Source organism: Dreissena polymorpha, chromosome 4, assembly GCF_020536995.1.
Source record: "Dreissena polymorpha isolate Duluth1 chromosome 4, UMN_Dpol_1.0, whole genome shotgun sequence".
Lineage (NCBI taxonomy): Eukaryota > Metazoa > Mollusca > Bivalvia > Myida > Dreissenidae > Dreissena > Dreissena polymorpha.
In genome coordinates this window covers 39,514,444-39,536,806 of record NC_068358.1, presented here as the reverse complement: position 1 = coordinate 39,536,806, position 22,363 = coordinate 39,514,444, and the positions used below count along the sequence as shown (strand labels likewise).

General features: G+C 34.1%; 2 pseudogenes; both read right to left on the bottom strand.

Moving 5' to 3' along the window:
- The window catches only part of LOC127878363 (glutamate receptor 2-like), a 65,323-nt pseudogene extending 53,386 nt beyond the window's left edge, over positions 1 to 11,937 (bottom strand).
- The window catches only part of LOC127878362 (glutamate receptor 2-like), a 44,643-nt pseudogene continuing 34,213 nt past the window's right edge, over positions 11,934 to 22,363 (bottom strand).

Genomic DNA, 22,363 nt, shown 5'->3' with positions numbered 1-22,363 from the left:
TAATTGTAAGTACATTTAATTCATATGATACGACTATTTAAAAAGCGTTATGCTAAGTTGTAAATAAGTGCACACAGTTAAAGATGATTCAAATTTGAAATATTGCTTACACAAGAAGTGAGGAAAAAATTATATATATTGAACTGCCATTACTTATTATCGATTCAATAATTTATATATATATATATATATATATAATTATAAATAAACACATAACACTATAATACGCATTCATGATTGCGATTTACATCATTTAATGGCACTTACCAATGTTTATTTCAGTCTCTCCAAAAGAGCCGACAGAGAACAGAAATGTGAACACAATACTAACTGAATTGCTGTATATCATTTTAATGCGATGGTAAATAAATTTACTAGGCTCTTGAAGAGTTAATCACCTGCTGTCAATGGTATAAGCGCTCTCATTAGTTGACGTCAGTAAAACTAGAGATCCAATATCGCTCTACAGTTATCGTATCGAAAATAAATATTATGTTCGATGCTGGTATTTACCAAGTATTGATCAAAGCGCCCAAAGCAATTTAATGACAACTCGTAATTGTTAATTTATTAAGCACAACTTCTATAACATTAAAACAATCGTTACAGCGCAACCAAGCATTGAAACATATAATATCCAACTGTAATATTTTGTGTAGACCATGTCAAGGCGCAATTACTCTTCAGTACTTCGACTTGGGAAAACTTGAAACTTAATACAACAGTATTTGCCATGTGCGCAAGTGTCTACGTAGCTATACATATTCAACGGATTTGCAAAATTATTAATATTGACATAAAACAACACTAAGATAATTAAACATATGTAATCAGAAGGGACCTTTGCCAATATCTAACACAGTGGTCACCCCGAGTAAAAAGTTAAATGACTGACAAAGAGAAGTTGTTGTCTACAAGAATTTACTGGGACCCGAAAATTGCGGGTTGGACTTTAAACTATATGAGATCATCATCTATAAAACGTCAAATTTATAAAACTGAAGTTGGATGAGTTACCGATACACAGCCAGATATTGCATTGGACTCTTTTCAAAGCTTTAAAACTGTTCGACGCTAGAAACACCGATGAGAAAAAACGGTAACATACCACCGTGTAGATATAAAACATTATTATATATAAGAATATGTAAACAACGGTCTTATCGGAAATATATGTGTATCAATAACGATTGCTTTCAAATTTCACTTAGCCGTGCTAAACCTTAACATGGTTACAACGTTTGCATTTGATTCTTATCATTTGCTAAAGCAATCACGGTAAATGAGAAGAACCCATGATTCTGTAATCTCCAAGGACGCGCTTTACAAAATAGTAACACGCAGCTTTTTGATTTGAGTGAGTTTTTGATAGCAGTTCATTTTGTGAGGAAATTATGTCAATTATATCATATATTTTCTGAATTTTTAGTTATTTTATCACTGGGAATTTAATACGTAGAACCGTCAATTAATTTAACATTAGTATCTTACATGGTATAATTAATTCAGATTTTGATGATATCGATTATTCATCTGACCAACCCAGTGTTAGGGCCCAAATAGAATAAATACATTAAAGTCATGGTATAAAATAACTTGATTTGTGAAAGTCCACTACATTACGTATTGTCCATGGCGATTATGTGTTTGTGGTAAATTTTCTCAAATTACTGTTTTGAGCGAGGAAAGCAAGTTCCAGGTGTTATCAAAATTCCCAGTAGGTAATTTTAACAAATGGAGCGTTCGAGCACCGTCGCAGAGCATAACAGAATAAATCTTTATTATGTTTCACAGGTCACATAATACAATGAACATACATGTATCGTGACAACAGGTGAGCAGTCATTAATTACGTAATTACAAAGTTTCGTGAAACATTTGGAAATCCGTTAGAGAAAAACTATAAGAAATATATGGGTACGGCTTGAAGGTAATCTTTTGAGTTTTATCAGCTACTCAGCTGTTACAAAAGATTATATAAGGATATCATTTACCGTTAACCGATAATAATTAATACATATTCTAACACTACACGCGACTTTTTTTATAGACAAAGAAGGAAATCAAGTGTGGGTTATTCTGCAATAAGTATGGGCGGAGCTTAATGTTTTGAAAATAGTTCCGAATAAATAAAGAAAATATTGCAGTAAAATGCTCGTGCTAAAACCCGCTCTTAAAGAAATGTAATAAATGTCACAGGAGGGAATTCCGTATTATATATATGTTTTTATAGAAACTGTTATAGCATATATAGGATCGGACACGAGTTGTCATATCATACCAAAGGCTCGCTTACTAACAAAATCCTGAACTCGTTTAATAAAATATGGTATGATATGTCTGATAATGACAACGAGTGTCAGATCTTTTTTATCACGTGCTTTTAAATGAGCAAATTAAAAAAAAAATACGCAGACATAATGATAAATCCCGAATGTTGTTTACATTTTGTGACGTCATTTGACGTTGCAACGTCATTTCAGCAAAATAACAAAATACGATTGGTCAATAAACGAATACTAAGCCAATGAAAACGCTCTAAAAGTAAATAACACATGTGTAGGATAATAAAAAAATTGTAATGGTTATATTACATGGGAAACAGGGTATGGCATGTGATAAATATTAAAAAAAATAGAAAAAAAAATTAGAGATTCCCTAGTGTGATAAATGTAGCATGTATATAAATGTAATGAAACAACAAATTGTATATCTGGTTATAAGTGGCATAACCACGCCTTAAAAGAATGTTATTTGTTAGGAAACGTAATTAAGCGGCCCATCCACACACAATATCATTGTCAATTGTATTGACTCAATAATATTGACAGAACATGTTTTGCCCTCAAGTGTACACAAATATTAATCAATATTTTGTTCATTTGTACTTCGGTCATCATTCAAACAAGAAAGAAAATTGACAATGCGTCAATAAATATTTGAGCTCTCTGATTTTCATCAATACATTGACGGTGTCCTTAATATCATCCATTCACTATCAATTTTATTGTCAATCTTCATTATTGACAATACAATTGACAATGATATTGTGTGTGGATGTGCCGCAAGAATACATTTATAGCATGTCAGCTTTTCAGTAGCATCAATAAACGTGACGTCATTAAGTTTCTTCGATTTTTGTTCTCAATGAAAGTGACGTCATTTGCAAAATATGTATGAATGAAAATGACGTCATATGTTTGTACAATTCAATGACGTCACTAAATAGTGTTTTAAGAAGGGCGGAGTATTGAAAAATATAGGTCACGTCCAAAAGCTTGAACCAAATCAATCAGAATCGTGTTAGAATCGGAAAAAATATATTTTTCTATGATGCTTTGTTGTCGAATAACCCACAGTAAGTAGTATAGCTGCGTGTTATCAAATCACTCGTGCTTCACACTCGTGATTTAATTCCTACGCATCTATACTCCTTACTGTGGGTTATCCGACAACAAACCATGATAGAAAAATATTATTTCTTAACTAACCTATATGATAGCGTCCACACAGTGCTGAACTTTATTAAGTGTCAGTGAAACCAATTCAGTAAAGAGGATGTAAAACTACTGTCTTATTTCATGAAAGTGATCAACTACAGGAATGATACAAGGAATGAACACAAAATGACGATACATATGGTAATAACCACTGAGGTTACTCTTATCAGGCAGATAATTTGTTTTATTAATTATCAAATATACAACAAAGTAAGTTATATCGGATCGTTCTCGATTGTTGTATGAGTACACTCCTTGCCTGATGTTTCTATGTGGAATATATGTTTATCTCTTCAACTGCTATTGGTAGGCAAGAAACTTGCCTTCGGATAGCAGTTCTACTGCTACATTTGCTTCATCTTACCGAATATTGACCGCTGTTCGGGTTGCTCAATTATCCTTAAATGGTAGTTTTAATTAGCTCACAGTTAGCATTTTCAAAGAACATGTAAATCAAATAATTGAATAATAGTATGTACATTAAAAGGAACTGTGATACGCAAAAATTAATATCTTAAACCAAGCAAACAGGTATGGCATGTGTAAACCTTGAAAAGCATTTGTTCATAAACGACACGTGGATAAGTAAACGATAAAAAGGCAAGAATTGATAAGAAAATAACTAATCAATAAAGATGGCAAAGCTGTAAGGATATTGTGCATAAAGCAATTTAAGTATTTGTCTTTATTACAAAGGTTTAATGGCCGTTGCGAACTCAAGAATAAGTGATAGTAAATGTGAAGAAATCATTCCAACATTGAAAACATTTGGAAAAGCGTCAATTTATCAGGCGTATGTTGACGACCTCGAGGAAAGTTAGGTACACTTGTGTCGAAATCTATTGCGCGGCGGTAATCAATTATACCGTAAATTTTGTAGTTCAGATTCTGAGCAAATTTCATCCAGCATCGACTGTTTAAGTCATATATCATAGGAGTTATTTGGTCGGAAACAACAATACGTGTTAGTTTTTCAATCGGATTGAACAAACCATGATTTATTTTGGTCTGATAAATCGGGGCTATGAAAACTAATTCAATAATAAGTATTTTGTTGTTAATATTTGCCTTTATAAGTCAAGTTGAATGAATTAGTTTATACAACTTAAATGATTCGAAATTTATTAAAGTTTTATACATATATATATTTTTAATTATATTTTGTTTTATCCGTTTATTGCATGTGTAATCGGACTTTAGCTAGTTCGCGTTCATTTGCGGTCTCAGGAACGCCTCCCTTGCAAACAAAACTGATCTACATACATTGACATGTATTTAATATGATGTAAGCATGGTTCACATGAAATAAACATGGTGGGAACTTGGATATTAACATATACATTAAACTGCTCCAGACATCGTGCATGGTATACGTACATAGGAGCAACTAGAACGTGTAAACAAGTTTTAGTCTCGAACTTACACAATAGCAAATAACCATTTTGGCATCTATTAAGTTTAACCTTTTTAGTGGGAATATAGACGAACACTTTCGTATTAACATTTACGACTCATTTATACAATTGTTCCTTAACACCAATTTCTCGTTTTAAATTGTAAATTGCAAGGCTATTTCTTCCATAGGCTTTGTGGTAGAATATTGTGCAAAATAGCAGGTCATTGATCAAACACGCCAACCAAAGAGAAGAACTTTTGCCTTCAATAACTGTCCACACAATGATTATTTTTCAATTTCATCTCGTACTTGCCAGACGAAATATGAGTTGTTACATCAGCAATACAAATCATAATATATTGACAAAATTATGCATGTATATTACTTGATAAGAATATACATTAAGATGTTAAGTTAGAAAACACTTGTCTATAAACCAAATTTAGTATATTAGAATTGTGTAATTGCTGATAATATAAACTTATAATAAATTACTTGTTTATGTTTTGCTTATACTGTTGCCAGTTTAACAAACTTGTTCCTGTAGATGTCTGTCAAAAGATCGGAGCACAAAGTTTCAAAAATTCGAAACATATCAAATTGCCAGAGTGTTTATGGTGACTATGGTCTATTAAGCCAAATACAATATCTCAATGACAGTGGATGACTGACGACTGATATGTATAATATAGCGTCTCTGACGTACCAAAAAATCTAAGACCGCTGTATGTCATGGTTGCGGTTGTTAAGCTAACAATTACTATTAAACAAGTCTAATAAAAAAAATGTGAAAATATATAGAATGATTTTTGATTGCATCCGATAACTTACGACTCTTGATTCTATGTTCACAGCGCCCAAATTCGCAATTCTCTGAGCTTGATATTGACAGGCTCGCAAGTTGCTTTAGGAAAATCCGTTTATGGGCAGAAAACAAATAGGGCACTGAATAGTAACTGGCTACTTCCTTAATCTTGATTACTGATCTAATTCTCATTTGCTGCGATGAATCGAACATTCGCCGCTGAGCGATGTTTTCTATGTTCATTGAATAGTATTTCTAGTTTTCTCATAGTTGGTATTTTGCAAAAGCTTTAGCTTTATCTGATACCCTATAACATCAATATAATTCAACATGCAAAAGCATTAATGTAAGTTAAACTATTGCGTTTGGTTCATTAAATAAGATATTGGAATTATAATGGTCTTGTAGATTGTGTTTTCAATCACAATTGCATTAATTCTTAATTTTCTCTTATTCATTAAAAAGCGAAAGGTTGAATAGTTAACTGACTTCTTGTTATTACTATTAAACAGTTAACACGATATACTGATTGTATAAACATAAACAATTAAACATGGGTATCGCTTTTGGGTATACTGTACATGATTTTCTTTCCCTTGGCAGCGAAAACATTGTTTTATTTTGTTATGTTTAATTGTCGATTGTAGTTTAAAACACAACACACAACGCATGCTAAATCTGCCTTACGGCCTTTAATTCCAATTAACTCACATCTGTTGCAAAGATTCATTAAACTGTTTTACCAAAATTGTTTATCCTGACCATGTCCATAGGACGCGAAACCTTTGCTTTTGTTAAAATGTAAAATATCGGACATAAATGCACCAAAAATACCCAGACGCACATTGTTAAATGTTGATATATAGAGAATAACAGGTTACTGCCTGATCTTTTTGTAATATATCAGGTAAGGCTTAGAATAATATAACGGCGAGACTTGCCGAGCCGTAATTTTATTCTTGCCGAGCCTGATATATTACAAAAAGTTCATACAGTAAGCTACTAACCTGTTTATCTGTTAATTATACCTCTACGTCCCCGCTTTTAAAGAAATAATGAAAAAATCTCTAAAAAGCGAATGACGTCATGAGCACGCGCGCTTAATATTTGTAAAACTTGTTTTTTGCTCGTTGTGTTGCATTTTGTGTTTAAAATATATATTACATCTTGGTATCAAATTGTTTGTTTTGTTGAATCTGATTCGATTTTACTAAAAATTATTACCTAATAGTTGATTCCGAGTAATATGACCATCCTTCGTTATATCAGGAAACGGTATATCGGGCAGATATCAATGCGGTGGTATGATAGATATTTATACAGTTTCATCACTTAAGCAATTATCATTTTGGATTTAATTTTGTCATTGTTTTACAACTAAGACCATAACTCGGTTAATGTCGTGAAATGCCAATGTTCAGATGCCAGTTTATTTAAATATATATATAAATTGATAGAACTGGATATACAGATAAGGGATATACAGTACATTAATTTGCCACACATGAAAATTATCACATAATAAATACATAGTAACCTTGTAGCTGGTGTTCCTGATACTGTGGTGAACATCGCTCATGTCTTCCCTGCTAAATGATCAGATCAGACACTGCACAAACACCATATTTAGTAAATTAAGGTTGAGTGTGATTATTTAACTGCTACCGTTGCGTTCTGGCACATGTGTGTTACCTCTAGATCACGGCTCCGCCCCAGTTAAATAGCTGAAGACAAAAGTTATATAAAACAACTTAAACATAAAATAGTAAACTTATTTATTGATGTTACTTATCGTTTCTATTTGTATCAGTATATCTGTAAGACCGTCCAAGAAGAACATCTAAGTTTTCTCGTTCTTCCCTCTGTAGTGTTTATTGGACCATCGATAGCTGATTATTATTTTGTAAATAATTGGTTCTCAAATGTATGTTAAAATCATAATTTTGGTAATATTATCGTGTTTCAGTAAGATTTAAAGCAGCTAAACGCTGATTACCGAATCGCAGAATCGCCTATCATAGGTTAAACCCCTTAAAGTAATGATAGTGTTGAACATATATTCTACGCACTCCAAATTACTGGAGTCGCGGGAGAGACCCTTACGGTCACTGCCCCAGCGCGCCTGGAAATATCAAGTGTACTGAACCACGATCAATGACTTTTTGAGAGTCAGAAAACCCAATCAAGTATATATTGTTGTTGATGTGTTCCTTTGTTACTCGAGTTTACTTATGTGTTATTTACGCATTGAGTTATGTGACTTTCATTTATTTTTAATATGTATTTATTTATCGTATTCTGTTTTGTTCACTTTATTAAATATGTACTAGCACTACAACTGACAATACAACTAACTCATTCAATCGTTGCCCAAATGGTCGTTCTTTTTCAAAATTGTGTAAGTGAACATTAATACATAAAACTGTTAATCCAACCGCTAACTGTGTGCACACTGTTTGTCTTAGTGGGCGTTCTCTCGAAAACTAAACTTACTGATATCAATGAAACAAGTATATATAGAAATCGTGTTAGTGAGCATTTATACATTAAACTGATCATACAACCGTTTACTGTTTGCACACATAAACAATGTACACATGTAAAATATTTACTGTGACATGGAACTGGACTAAACAAATGCCTTCTTGTGTGTTCATTTTCACGTTTTGATAAATTGACAAAATTGGAAAAAAGTAGTTTCAGAATCGCAAATTTTCGTTTTAGTTAGAGGGGCGTTGCTAGCATTTTTTATTTAAGATGTAAGCCCGGATAAGATATATAAAAACGGGGGATCGGTGGTCCATCCCCGGAAATTTTGTATATTCTATGTGTGGTGAGATTAAAAGCATATCTAGAAAAATAATAAGATTAGAAAATGTAAGACTTTGGTCTGTTTTTCTTTGATATTTTACTGTTTTATCTCAATGTAAGAGAACTAAATTGTACTGTATTATATTTATACCAGAGAACTAAATTTTAAAACAATATGGAACAGAGAAACATTTAAAAGTGTAACACTCCACTTATTCACAAGTCAAACCATGGGAATTCTTTCCAATAGTACTGTCTGCAAGTCTATTACGGCACGTTTTTGTTCGGCATCAAGGGACCGAACCGACCCGTTTTCAGTCAATGGTTCGGGAAACGGGTCAAGTGCTCCATTTTAATTTTCCGCTGTTATAAGCATCATTCAGAATGTGTATTAAAAATCCAACGATAATCGATTACAACTTACCTTAGTGTTGAAAGGGAGACTAGTAGATCTACATGTAGATCTATGTAAACTTGTAACAACAAGTCACGTGAAAAAAGCGAGCTAGAATCTATGCACATAGAAAGAAGTAGAGTTTATAATTGGCAGATATGTCCTTTGAACACGACCTGAATCAATTGTCTGAGGATTATGTCAATATGAAATGCAGATTTCTAACAATTCACACACACCCCGTCCTTAAGGGTCAACATTTTAATATGTTTTTCGGAGTTGAAGCATTTTTTTCATGTTTCAATTAAAATTGTAGGCCCGGGCCGGCTGTGCTTAATCGCAGCTACGCCACTGAGTTATGATATTTGTGAGGAAAAGTAATAATGAACATTTACCAAGCTCTAATCTAGCCATTATATGCATCTTTTGACGATTTAAAAACCTGAAAATTGCGCCAAAGTGTTATGTCAATCTAGTCTAGTTGACTAAAAATCACATTAGCGGGCCTGGTTTTACTTTTATTGTAAAGCTTATCATATAAATGATTGCTTGAACTAACACGTTTCGTGACGGCTATGCTCAGTTAAACTGTTTGGCCTGGGGGCTTTCAACCAAAATAAAATTACAAGCCAACGATTTAGGAAATTATTAACAGTGTTTAATACTGGCGTTCAAACCCGTTTAATATGACGCAAGGGTAAAGTGTTTTGTTATTTGTGTAGGGCTTTAAAAAGCATATTTTAGTACATGCCACAGTGCAGATTTGCACAATTCCTTCATGTTTATTTCTTGTACTAAAATCTTTGCCCCTTCCGACCACCCAACAGCCTTAGAGAGTGTTTAAAATTGCACATTAAAAACCCGAATAATGCATGTTTAGCTAAATTAATATGTTATGCAATAACTTTGTGGAACTCTATCCAAGTCATAATAGTCATCATCATCACTTCCTTGACTGGCCTGGCCGTTCGGAGGGGGGTGGAGGAAAGACGACAAAGGGATCTTCCGCCAGTCATGTCTGTTGCGGGGTGTTGGGAGCAACTTACCCAGTGGGCATCAAACGTTTTACGAACGTTGCTGAAACGTTATATTTAGGTCGCAACGTCGGAAACCGTCAGTTGCCATAACGTTGCATACAAAACGTTACCAGGACGTTTCATCATAACGTTGCAAGGACGTTTCAGAAACGTTGCATTCTGGTCGCAACAGAAGTAACCACTTCCGAACGTTTCTTCAACGTTGCACGCGAAACGTCGGTCGAACGTTTGAGAAGGATGTTGCAACAACGTTGCATCTAGATAATTATGCACTCTTTTAGCGTCAGCAGTTTCTGCAGTTTTATCCCTTGAATTCAGTATCGCCGCTAGTTTTTTCCCTCGAATTCAGTATCGCCATTAGATGGAATGTATACTTTGTTTTTCAAATAATTATTCTGATTGTAGAATAACATAAACCTATGTTAATTATCGATCTGCGAATTTTGAACGACAGAATATTAAACTTAAAATAAAAATACAAACCACGTTGTTTAATCTCGCATGTTAACTCATGTGCTAGGCGTCGAATTCTGGTCTTTGTTTTGTTTTGCCGGCCAGTTTGAAATGTTTTTGCGTAGAGCGATAGTCGGAAGGATAACCAGAAAATTTACCAGTCAAATTCGAAATTATAGTATATTATGTAAATCAGAAACACATCCTTCTTCAAGTATTCACGGGTGGTTAGCGTTTGGCTATGATATTAATAAGTGAAAACATCATTTTGAATGATAAATAATCATATTATAACGAAAAATCAACTTTTCTGAAAAAAATTCACAATCATATATATATATATATATATATATAACAAGATATTCAACTCAAAATCACCCGAAAACAGGATGCATCGCTTTGAACAGCCATAAATTCATCAATTGTGCAGCGATTTTCATGAATCTGGTCTAATTCAACGCAAAAATGAATTTCCTTTCTGGAAATGTACATATCTTGTACTATTTCTAAAAATGCTGGGTCAAATTTTAAGAAATAACGAGTGGTAAGTTTACAGTACTTTATAATAATACAGTTCCTGCATCGCATGAATGAAAAGATGACTTCTTGTAAATTTTAGAAATTCAATTTTTTAAATTGTACAAATCAGTTGCTTAAACTTTAAGATGCTTAAGATGAACTTTTACTCAAAATCGATGGATAAAATAAATTGTTTAAGTTTCAGTTTAAGTTAACAAAATTTGCTGAAACTATCAAATGTCGCCGATAGATAAATGTGTTTTGTTTTTACATACTTGATAGTAAATATAACAGCTAATTCAAAATTAAAAATACTGCAACGTTTAAATGCAACCTAAATAGAACGTTGCAGCAACGTTGGAAAAAACGTAAGGAAAACTTATATATACGCCTTTGTGACAACCAAACTGCAACATTTGAATGGAACCTAAATACAACGTTGCAGCAACGTTGGGTGCCCACTGGGTATCTATTGGGAGGGACTTCCACTCTTTCACATTGTATACCCTGCTTTTTTTCTGACTGCCTCGACAGCGTCACTCTCTAACGAGCCTGTTGATGTGTCCAACAAATACTAGCTTTCGTCGTTTAAATGGACGCCAGGAGGGTTTTTTTGTGGACCAACAAGTGCTGCTGTCATGTTCCGGACGTACTCGCTGGTTTTGTGCACTATGTAGTTGTTCTGAGCAGTCTTATTAGACACTTGTGTTAAAATGCCTGTGTTTTGTGCTCGCGTTTAGTGTCCTGGTCTAGGAGCCGCATAGTATACTGGAGACTGTTGAGCCTGTGTCTGTCGGGGAAGCTGATGGAGCTGCTTGTCCACAACCTGCTTGTTTATACCATCGCTACGGTTGTCATGGTAATTCTTATTCGGACCTCATAGGTACTGGTACTGTACTTGAACAGAGGTACTTCTTCCAGCTATTTTTCCGTTCATGGTTATACTGGTGTTGTTCCTGATATTCACCATGAACGTCGACTGCCCCGTGCTGACCACCATTCCATATTCTTTGCTCTTTCATTTTCTGTTGATGAGGTCTTTGAGTTTACTGCTGGTGCCACCTATTAGGTCAATTTCATTGGCGAATCTCACGTTTGAGATCGGTCTTCCACCAATGTTAATGTAGGCGTGGTGATTTCGGAGGGACTTCTTCATTATCTTCTTAAGACAAATATTAAACAAAACGGGGTAGATTAGAAACTTCTGATAGGCACCCACTTATGTCATGAAGAAGTCACCCATTGTCCATTGTTTGTCAATTGAGAAGTACTGCGCTATTGGCGTTTCCGTAGTTAAGTGATGACTTGCACCAGCCCTTGGTCAATGTTGAACTCTCCCATAACCTGCCATGGGCCATCAACCATGCAACACGCTGTTGAACGCTTTCTTTAAGTTGGTGGTATAGTTTAGGAGCTCGAGTTGGTGTTGCAGGTGTGTCTCTATGATCTATCTCCTTAGCCGACTTGACGTCAAGTACTAATGTTAATTGTTACTATAACGCAAATATCGATTACACAGCTTTACAATAATAATCTCAACATATCAAGGATCACACGGCCTGATCACGGAACAGCAGAACTGAGAATTTAAATGTTTTTTCAACCAGTGTTCATTTTGTTATAAATGCCAACGTTTTTGTTTTGTTTTGTTTTTGCAAAAGTTATATTTAATAAATTGTTACATTCGTCCATACATAAACATAATACATTTTACACAATTAAATTTACTAAACAGTTTATTCTACTATGGTTTTTATGGTACTTACTCCGAGAATAGTGGCTTTCAAATAAGTAACGTTACACCCGATGACATAACGCATATACAATCGGCATTAACACACCAAACCAGTTCGTTTAATGTTTCAAGTATCGTCTCATTCTTCACATTAATTTGTGGGCGCGTCAATCCTACTGACATTCAATATCTGGAGGCGCAAAATGGCAGACAGCAGATTGGAAACGTGGATTGGCAAGCACGAGGGGAATCTGTGCAATCTATTGGAAATTCATCGACAAGTTGCTATCAATTACTTTGAGAAAAAGTTATCTTTGTTATTAATCAAACATAATAAGGATGTCGTTTTGTTGGGCCAATTGTGTTTTCACAGTAATGAATTTCCGAAATATAAAAGCAGTTATTAAAGCGGCCTTTTCACAGATTATGGCATGTTTCGAAGTTTGTCATTAAATGCTTTATATTGATACATGTAAACATTGGATTTTAAAAGCTCCAGTAAAAACTCAAGAATAAAATTTAAAATAAAAAAGTAACCCTCAGCAGGGCTCGAACCACTGACCCCTGGAGTCTTGGAGTAAAAGAAAACCACTTAGACCACTCGACCATCCGTCCTCATACAATGCTGCAAGTATTTTATACCTTATATAAGTAATCCTCGTAGTTTCAAAAAATATAACGACAACAACAGAACTCTCCAAATTATTCAATAATTTCGCGTCGCAACGCTTTACAATTTTCAGGTTTTAAAATCGTCAAAAGATGCATATAATGGCTAGTTTAGAGCTTGGTAAATGTTCAGTATAACTGTTTCCTCACAAATATCATAACTAAAACGAAAATTTGCGAATCTGAAACAACTTTTTTTAATTTTGTCAATATACCTAAACGTGAAAAGGCCCCTTTAAATGCTCAATGCAATGTTTGAATACTCGCATAGAATTAACATCATTATTTGACACAAACCTGACACAATAAATACAAAGTTGTGTGTGAAAGATACTGTCTTAAAGTGAAGTTGTTGTCGTTTATTTTGGGATACTACAAGGATTGCTCATACTAAGCATAAAATACATCGCCTATAGTATGAGCACGGATGGCCCAGTGGTCTAAGCGATAACTTTTACTCCAGGGGTCTGTGGTTCGAACCCAGTTGAGGGTTACTTTCTTAAAATTTTATTCTTGTTTTTTACTGGAGCTTTTTAGATTCAATGTTTAAATTTATCAATATAAAGCATTTCATGACAAACTTCAATACATGCCGGAATCTGTGAAAAGGCCCTATTAAATCCTTTATTGCAAAGTGATTTCGAAGTTTTACAATTATGTATTTCATAAAGCCCTTCTGTATATCGTTGTTAATAGTTCAAGAAATAACAAACTGACATTAATGAAGAAGTGCTGCTTGTGTAAGTTTTTACGAATATTAAATGACCGCATTTCAGAAAAAGGAAAATCTTGAATCAGACCTTATTGACTGCTCATTTAGATTAAACGCTTAACGACAAGGGACAATCTAATAACCCTGAGGTAAATTGCTTTTTGTTCGTAATTCGTCAGTTGCAGATGTAATTTCAGCTACGGTAAATTCCGTCTAGTTATATTACACAAGGTTATAAAAACATAAATTTGCGCTCCAAATTGGTATCGATAGGCACTCATATTTGTGCAAGGATTGTATATTACAAATATGCAGCAATAGAGATACTATATGTTGCAACGTTTCTTCGCATCAAAATTGAGAACGAATGGTGATCTGGAATTTAAAAATGCGTCATGAAGTGAGTGATCGTATAATAAAATATTTAACTAATATGATTTACATGTTCTGTTATGTAACTGATTGTCTTTACTTAACGCATAATTATTGTAATATTCATGCGTACCACAATATAAATTTTTAAGGATATCAGTTTTGAGAACCATGCATTTAGTTAGAAACACGCATTATAGCCGAGGTTTTAGTATTTTTTCAACAAAAAATGAGTCGTTTAATTCCGTTGTATTATTTTTTGTAAGTCGCGTGTTGTTGTTTTGTTGTTGTTGTTGTAGGTCGTAGTGGTTTTTCAATTAGTGGAGCCATCCCTGTTTATATAGATAACGGGAAATCGACGGTCATTGTCGAACAAATGAGATATATTAGCTTGTTTCAATCATATATCCAGATGGTAAGAGTACTCACTCAGTACCATGTGAAACGGTGATACATTATTTCAAATTTAGTCTTATAAACTTGATTGATTACGTGGAAATTCGGCACTTTTATTGTTAGCTATTTCATACTGTCTTCTCAAGTCAACAATATAGGGCTATGATTTTCACAACAATCAAAATCAAAATGAATTAATGTAAACGTGTAAGACGAATATGTTCTCAAATACCTTTTTTCTTTTTAGCAGCAAAATCGTTACAGTAGGCCGTTGGCTTGAAAGCATGATCTCGATTTCACTTTGACCGGAAAGCTTTCAAATGGAAATTCTCGATATTTACACTGGCACATCCATTTCATCAACAAGGAACACATTTAATGTACTGTGAAACCATTATATGTCGTCAGGCATTAATTTTCATTAATTTCGTCAGTCGACCGATTGACGAATTCAAGATCCTAACGAACAATTATGTCCCATATTTGAACAAATTAAGACTGAATTACCAAAGGCATGAGACACTAAAATCCAACGTAATCAACGCATACATACTCCGTCTGTTACGTAATCAAGATAAATCCGGTTTTGACACAAAAGGGTGTAGATTACACAGTGTACTTAACTGACACGTGACATTGCTCTAAAACGCAAAAGCAGTACAGCTGTATCGACTGCGTTGACTTCGTTAAGTAGAATTGTAATGATAAGCGCTAATTGTTAACAACTTTATTTCCCATTGTATGTATTGTGTTTTTCAGTGTTGTTGCAACTTTATTACCCATTGTGTGTATTGTGTTTTTCAGTGTTGTTGCAGAAGACTATACAGCCTCCACGCACTGAATTAGATCCGGATCAAAGACAATAAACACAATTAAAAGATGGTGATGTATATACTTAACGTTTTCATTCTCCGCATTGATTACAAATAAATACAGAACATTTTGATTTGTGTTTGGTTGTTTGCGTTTAACTACAATACAGGTATAGTCAAAGTACTGGCAGTACTGGTGTGACGATGCTTTTGAAGAGGATTGATATAAAACATCAATTTAAGTTTATCTATATCACCACAATTGTGTATATTGATACGAACATTTGGGTACGATAAAAAATTTGGGTACAAAAATTTTGGGTACGAAAAAAAAATTGGTACGAAAAAAATTTGCGTACGAAACATTTTTGGTACGAAAAAAAGTTTAGGGGTACGGGGAAGTAGTACCCGTGGGTAACTTGACCCATTGAGCGAAACTGGGAGGCGGGTCACATTCTTGTTCATTAAGTATGGCAATACATTCATGATGATTCTCGAAAGTAGGTATGAGCACATAGCCGGACCATGTGAGCTCAATCGTATGAGCACTTGACTATCCGAGTTCGCCCACGAACATATGGATAAGTTAACTAATAGCGAAATGACCTTATACATGTATATGCTGAAATTTAACAATCGAACGAAATATCAAACATGGTATGTACACTTAGGTGGTTGTGTAATTTCTGTTAGAATATCGTATTCAATATGTAAATTTTAAATGATTGTGCCCGCACTTGAGTTTGTTGCCTTGTTTGAGTCTATACGCGCCTAGGCTGCACCCAGTGTGTGTATTTGTGTTTTTCCAAGGTAATGAGTTACCTCCGCGCTGAGGCTGCATAATGTTGGGACCCGGAGTGTGTCCAGCACTCCTACCTAATAAGATTAGATTGACGACAGTTGGGACGAATTTTGAATGATAGCTGCAATTTCCAGCTATTTGTTTTGTACTGAAATACTTTTTAATTTTTTATATGGTCAAATGCTGCGGGGGGGGATGAGATTTTCCGGAAAAAAACAACTGTCAGGAATGGTGACTACAAAATATACAAAATATAACATTGCGCCGGGAGCGGGAATCGAACCAGTGTCGTAAAGGTGAAAAAGCGAACGTCCTTACCACTGCGCTAGCGGGACGGACAATTACGCTAAGAAATGTTGTTTTATCTATATATATCATAGCAGTGCAGCGTTTACAATTTGCAGGGTCGAAATCGTTCGCATTCTTTAGTTTTGTGATCACGTAAAAAGTTAATTTTACATGTTTTTATTCGCAATTTATTTACTAAATGAGAACAAATATCAAACAAAATAGAGAAAATATATAGTTGTTTCATTGGTCCATACAAATAAAATGGATGTAAAATTACTAATTTGAAATTAACGTTCTGATACACTTATAGTATCTGTTTCCCCAGGATATGCTGTTCTATTAATATTTACCTTTATCAACACGAACGACAACTCTGCTAGGACAATGTTATCAATGGAAATCAACGAGCAATCTCCTACGCAGTGGCGAATGCCAAGGGAAGTAACTGAAAAATCGAGTTATCTCAATCGGACTGGCTCGGTCTTTTACATAGGTCGCAATTGTGAAGAATTGTTTTACTGGTTATCAAACCTTGGACGCTGCTGTTCCAGCATCGTCAAAAATTGCTTGTGCTTCGTTTTATGGGCTATCGATCTTTTTAATCATTGACATCTTTTACAAGTTTTACGATACATGTTTCAAATAATTGTTACTTGTAGCAATTGAAAACGTAACAGGTAAAGATAAATAAGCAATCATGACGATTAGTTCCATCCAAACGTAGGGAAATTGTTTTCAAAAATTCACTTTTATTTTTGCGCGATTTCCAAAAATCCCCGGAAAGCACGTGTTTCGAATGACTTGGGTTTGACGCAATAAAACATTGCTTTGTATCGTATTGCATTCAATCTAATTTAAACTCACTCGTCCATTGGTTGTAACAATTAAATGTGAACTTTGCCCTATGAAACCACTGTCCCATAATGCACTGTGAATTTTATACTTCCGAAAATTAGTGTACTTAAAGTGATCAAATATTTACGATGCAAAACTCTTGAAACTTATTGAAAACTGACCAAACTGTTTGCTAACACTAATTTTAACCAATAATCTTAGCACCTTCTCTAATTTGCGCCGATAAAGGTAAGATTGTTATTAGTTTTGCCATGATAATAAATTAATCGGACCAATTAGCAATTGGCTTCACTGTTTCAAACACTCGTTAACGGTTATTCGGTCCCACTAATCCGCAAATCATAATAATGATACACTAATGGGGGCAAATTACTGATGACCTGATAACAAAAGACTAGTATATTGACATGTCACAAACAGGCCCCACCTCCTGCAAGTGACTCTCAAGTGTCCTCCCTCTTTCCCCACTACGATTTTTCGCAACCGCGATATATTTCGGACAAACAAATCGGATATTGACTGAAGCATTTTTTTTTCAAAGTCAGGAATTGGCGAATTTAAGTGCTGACGAAAACGTCATTTTTATAAAATGACGAAATTTTGTCCTGGAGAAAATAAATGATTTCACAGTATTTTACGAAAACAATAGGAAATTTAGTTTATTGATCAATAAAGAACGATATTAAGATGCACTAATCATATAAATGATTGTTTATTAAACAATAAACACATTCTATACGATGACTGTCCTGAGCTCAAGTTAAAGGCTTTTTATTCGCTGTTGTTTGCGTTTGATGATTATCATTCATGAAGACCATTTCGTTTTCGCACAATATTTCAGCAATTAATTACCAGTTTTCTTGAAACCAAGGTCAGTCATACTTAAAGGTGATAACACTGCAAACAATACCTGCCTCGGTATGGACTTCGCCTTCTTGACTAGCACGTGATTACCCCCTCTGTAATATGAGTGTATTTGATGTTTCCGAGATACCTATATTATTGTATCCCATTGAAAATGGGCTACCTAACGTAATGAGATGTGAACGTATGGAAATGATAACATATAAAACGAACGACCTTTTAAATTTGGTTGCAACATTTAATCGTACCGCGTATTGCAATCTTAATATTTACACTTGCGTGGTTAAGGCCCTACAAGCAATCAACATATTGTTATCAAACCTGAAAAAAAACTATAGTTGTAAACCAAATTTAAAATCGGACAATGACATACGTCTTTTAACTTAAATCTTGCAAAATTAAATAATGTTTTCTTTTTTATGAATCACAAAACAACTCACGTGATTTTGAACCGTGACACAAGGAATAGTCCAGGGATATACTAAATTTGTCTTAGAATCGCTTATTTCGTAACATCAATACAGAGGCAAACATACGCACAATTTACTAGAAAGATTTGAGTAACATTTCTTCGTCGGAATGTATAATACCAAATGGATAATGAGTTATAACATGCGTTTCGATATACCTATGACCGCTTCAGACCGATTTCAGTCTAATAATAATACTTAAATGCACATCTCAAATGTTTATACGTTTAGTTTCTATTTGTGTTAACGTTAACAAAACTGAATTCTGACTTTTGTTACACAATCGTGAAAAATTTCGGTGACTTCAGAGTATTGATAACTATGTGTTTGCGTGAATATAGCCTGTGGCGGAAATAATTGGTATTCACCAATCCTGTATGAAGTGTTATTCATAATAATGTAACGCTACAGAATGACACATTTTTATGAATGTTGGTAATGTTTCAGCGGGAGAAGTATGTGCCGCGCGGTTTCCAATAATTGTTTCAATAGACGTTCAACCGCTTTTTTCTGCCTCTGTTGCAAACATTGACCCAATAAAGCAGGGTCAAATAAAATAGTTGATCTCCGGCAGTACCTCGCGTGACCAAGATCTAGCCGTAAGTACGTATTCCTACGCGCCGATTAACATGTTCTGATATTTAAATTTACAAAATGTACATACGAAGTTCCTTCGAAATGTTCTGTCAAAACAAAATTAATTGATGGTTAAAGTAATTAATGTGTATTAAATTTAAGCAAACATATGGCAATAGTTATCAATTTCGCCTTTAAATTTCTCTACTCATAAACTTTAATATACGGCGTTTCTTTAAATAAACAGTAAGTTACACATAACTAATACACACTTATTTTCGGTCGTCTGCATGTTTTTTTTCCAATGAAATATCATTAAAACGAACAAACTAACACTATGTTAAAAAAATAATTTAAAATGAAGCAGGATCAGTAGAATACATGATTAGTGACGAGATGGAGAACGTTTATCCGGTTCGGCCCGAAAAAGGAAAAAAAATGTCTCGCTTTATTTCCTTTTTCTAAGCCTCACCGGATAAACGTTCTCCATCTCGGCGCTAACCATGTATCCTCTATTCATACGGTTAGTTTAAACTTATGGTGAGGCATGAGTGACTCTTGTTTCCGCCAAAGAATTATTAGGACTCTCAGAAAGGCCAACATTGCAGCTCGCATTTTACATTTATAACGTGAATTTAATATGTCCGCATTCCGTCTGCTGAAGTTGAATTTGACAGCTGGAGCGCCTCGCCCAGAACCGATACGCCTGGGGAAATTTGATCGGCGGCCTACATGTTGTTAACGTTTCTTGAATGTGAGCTCGGTTGTGAAATGAAGTGTTCATAATATGCAACAGAAAATGTTTATTGCATGGATTTGGAAAATAACGAAAATTAGCAACGTGGAAAATTGCAAAAAAAAAGCCTCCGATGGGATTCCAGTGTCAGCATGTCGATTCTTAACATATACATAGACAATGTTTTGGTTTACAACTGCGGCTGGATGATTTTTGTTTTTTATGTTTTTAATTCAGATAATTTATTGGTGTGGGTAAAGGACCGGTTCTTGTGGTCGTGTATTAATCAATCAGTTTCACGCCTATCCTGTGTTCATTCACACCAGCGATACATCTCGCACATCATACATGTGCGGTACATGTGCGTGTAATTATGTTTGTTTTGCTCACCTAAGCGCAAAGTAAATTGTATTAATGTTTAAACCTTTTTATTTTAGCTCGATTGCATAGAAAGCCTCAGTCTTATTGAAACGCTCTCAAGTCCGTTTCCTGGTGTCTTTGGGGGAAATCTAAAGAACGCTCCCACAGTGGGGATCGAACCCATGACCACTCGGTTGCTAGGCAGACACTTGACCCATTAAACCACGGCGACCTCTTTAATGATTGTATTAATGTGTTACATTCTTTTCGCGTTAACCCAAATTCTCTCAAATATAACCATCGCCCCTGTAAGACTTGTTGCAGTAATACAGATCCTAAAATGTGAAATAGATTGAACGCAGTTTGAAATTGCATAGGGTACTAATAAAAATTAATGTTAATGTAATAAGAGGTCGTTAATGTCAACACTAAAGCAATTTTAACATTCTGTAAAAATACAAATTATTAGTTTTAGTACGTTTGAATATTGGCGATTACAGTTCTAGAGATATATTAAATGGCTCATATTAGACAAAAATTTTGCAATCCACGACCATCAATTTTCGCAAACATGAGAAAGAAACAGTAATTCATATCTAGTCTCTATCCAAATAGAAGAAACTGAAATGATTTACTGATACAATTAAAATAAAATCAACATAACAAAGTAAAATATAATTATTTGTGTGTAAATTAATAATTATCTATACCTATATTTTGTTGATTTTACTATCTTTCTTATAGACCTATCTTGCCTCAGTCTTGTATATATTTTTAATAATATATAAATGCCAATGCCAGATTTAAAGCCTCACACCTTGAAATAGAAGTAAATTAAAGTATAAATAAGAAAATATTCTATCTATGCCAATTAGAATATATTTATATGCTGGTTACAAGGTAAAAATCTGTCTTTTTGCGTTTTAAAACTTAAAAATTGCCGCGTTTGTTGAAATGGACGTATACGTCTAGAAATCCTACTTTCGGTTTTAAAAGCGGTACCGTTTGAAAAAAAACATAAATTACTTGCTAACTAGGCTATAGATTTAATGACAATTGTGCACACTTTCGAATTGCATCTATATGTATTGATTTACATGTATTTCATTTCAATGTGTGTTGCGTTAAGGACGTAAGCGGCAGTTTAGTTTTACGCAAATTTGTCTTTACTGCAACACCGGTTGTGCAATAAGTGTATGCTTTTTCGGATATTCAAATAAAAACGGTATGTATATTCAATAAGGGAATGATACCAGGAAATAAAGAATTATGAAGTTTAGAAAATTGATGAACAATTTATAGCCTCTAAATTACATAATAAGAATCAGCCATCATCCCTACGACCACACAAACCTTTTTTTATCGCATGATTGTAACAACAAGCATTAATCTCATTACGGAAAAACAGTCAATACTTCCTTATAACTGAACATGTTTGGGTCATAAGTAAGATAAAAACGGACAACTTTCCTTCATTTCAAGCAATTTTTATTGAATCATCATATTTTAAATATGCCATCAAAGTATATGTGTTATATATATAAACTATAATCAAAATCGGTATGTACGTTTTATGCTATGTCAAAAAAACGGGACACTTTTATAACTTTAACTCAAACAACGGCTTCAGATATAAACTTTAATGTAATGTTGTTTTAGATAATTTACTACATAGAATATCTGATGAATTAAAATAATTCATGCACGACGCTATGATACGTCTTAAACATGTGCGGATGTGGCTGCATCTTGCCGCACGTGCATATAGTATTACTTGAATAAAAATTGTTCGCTTAAT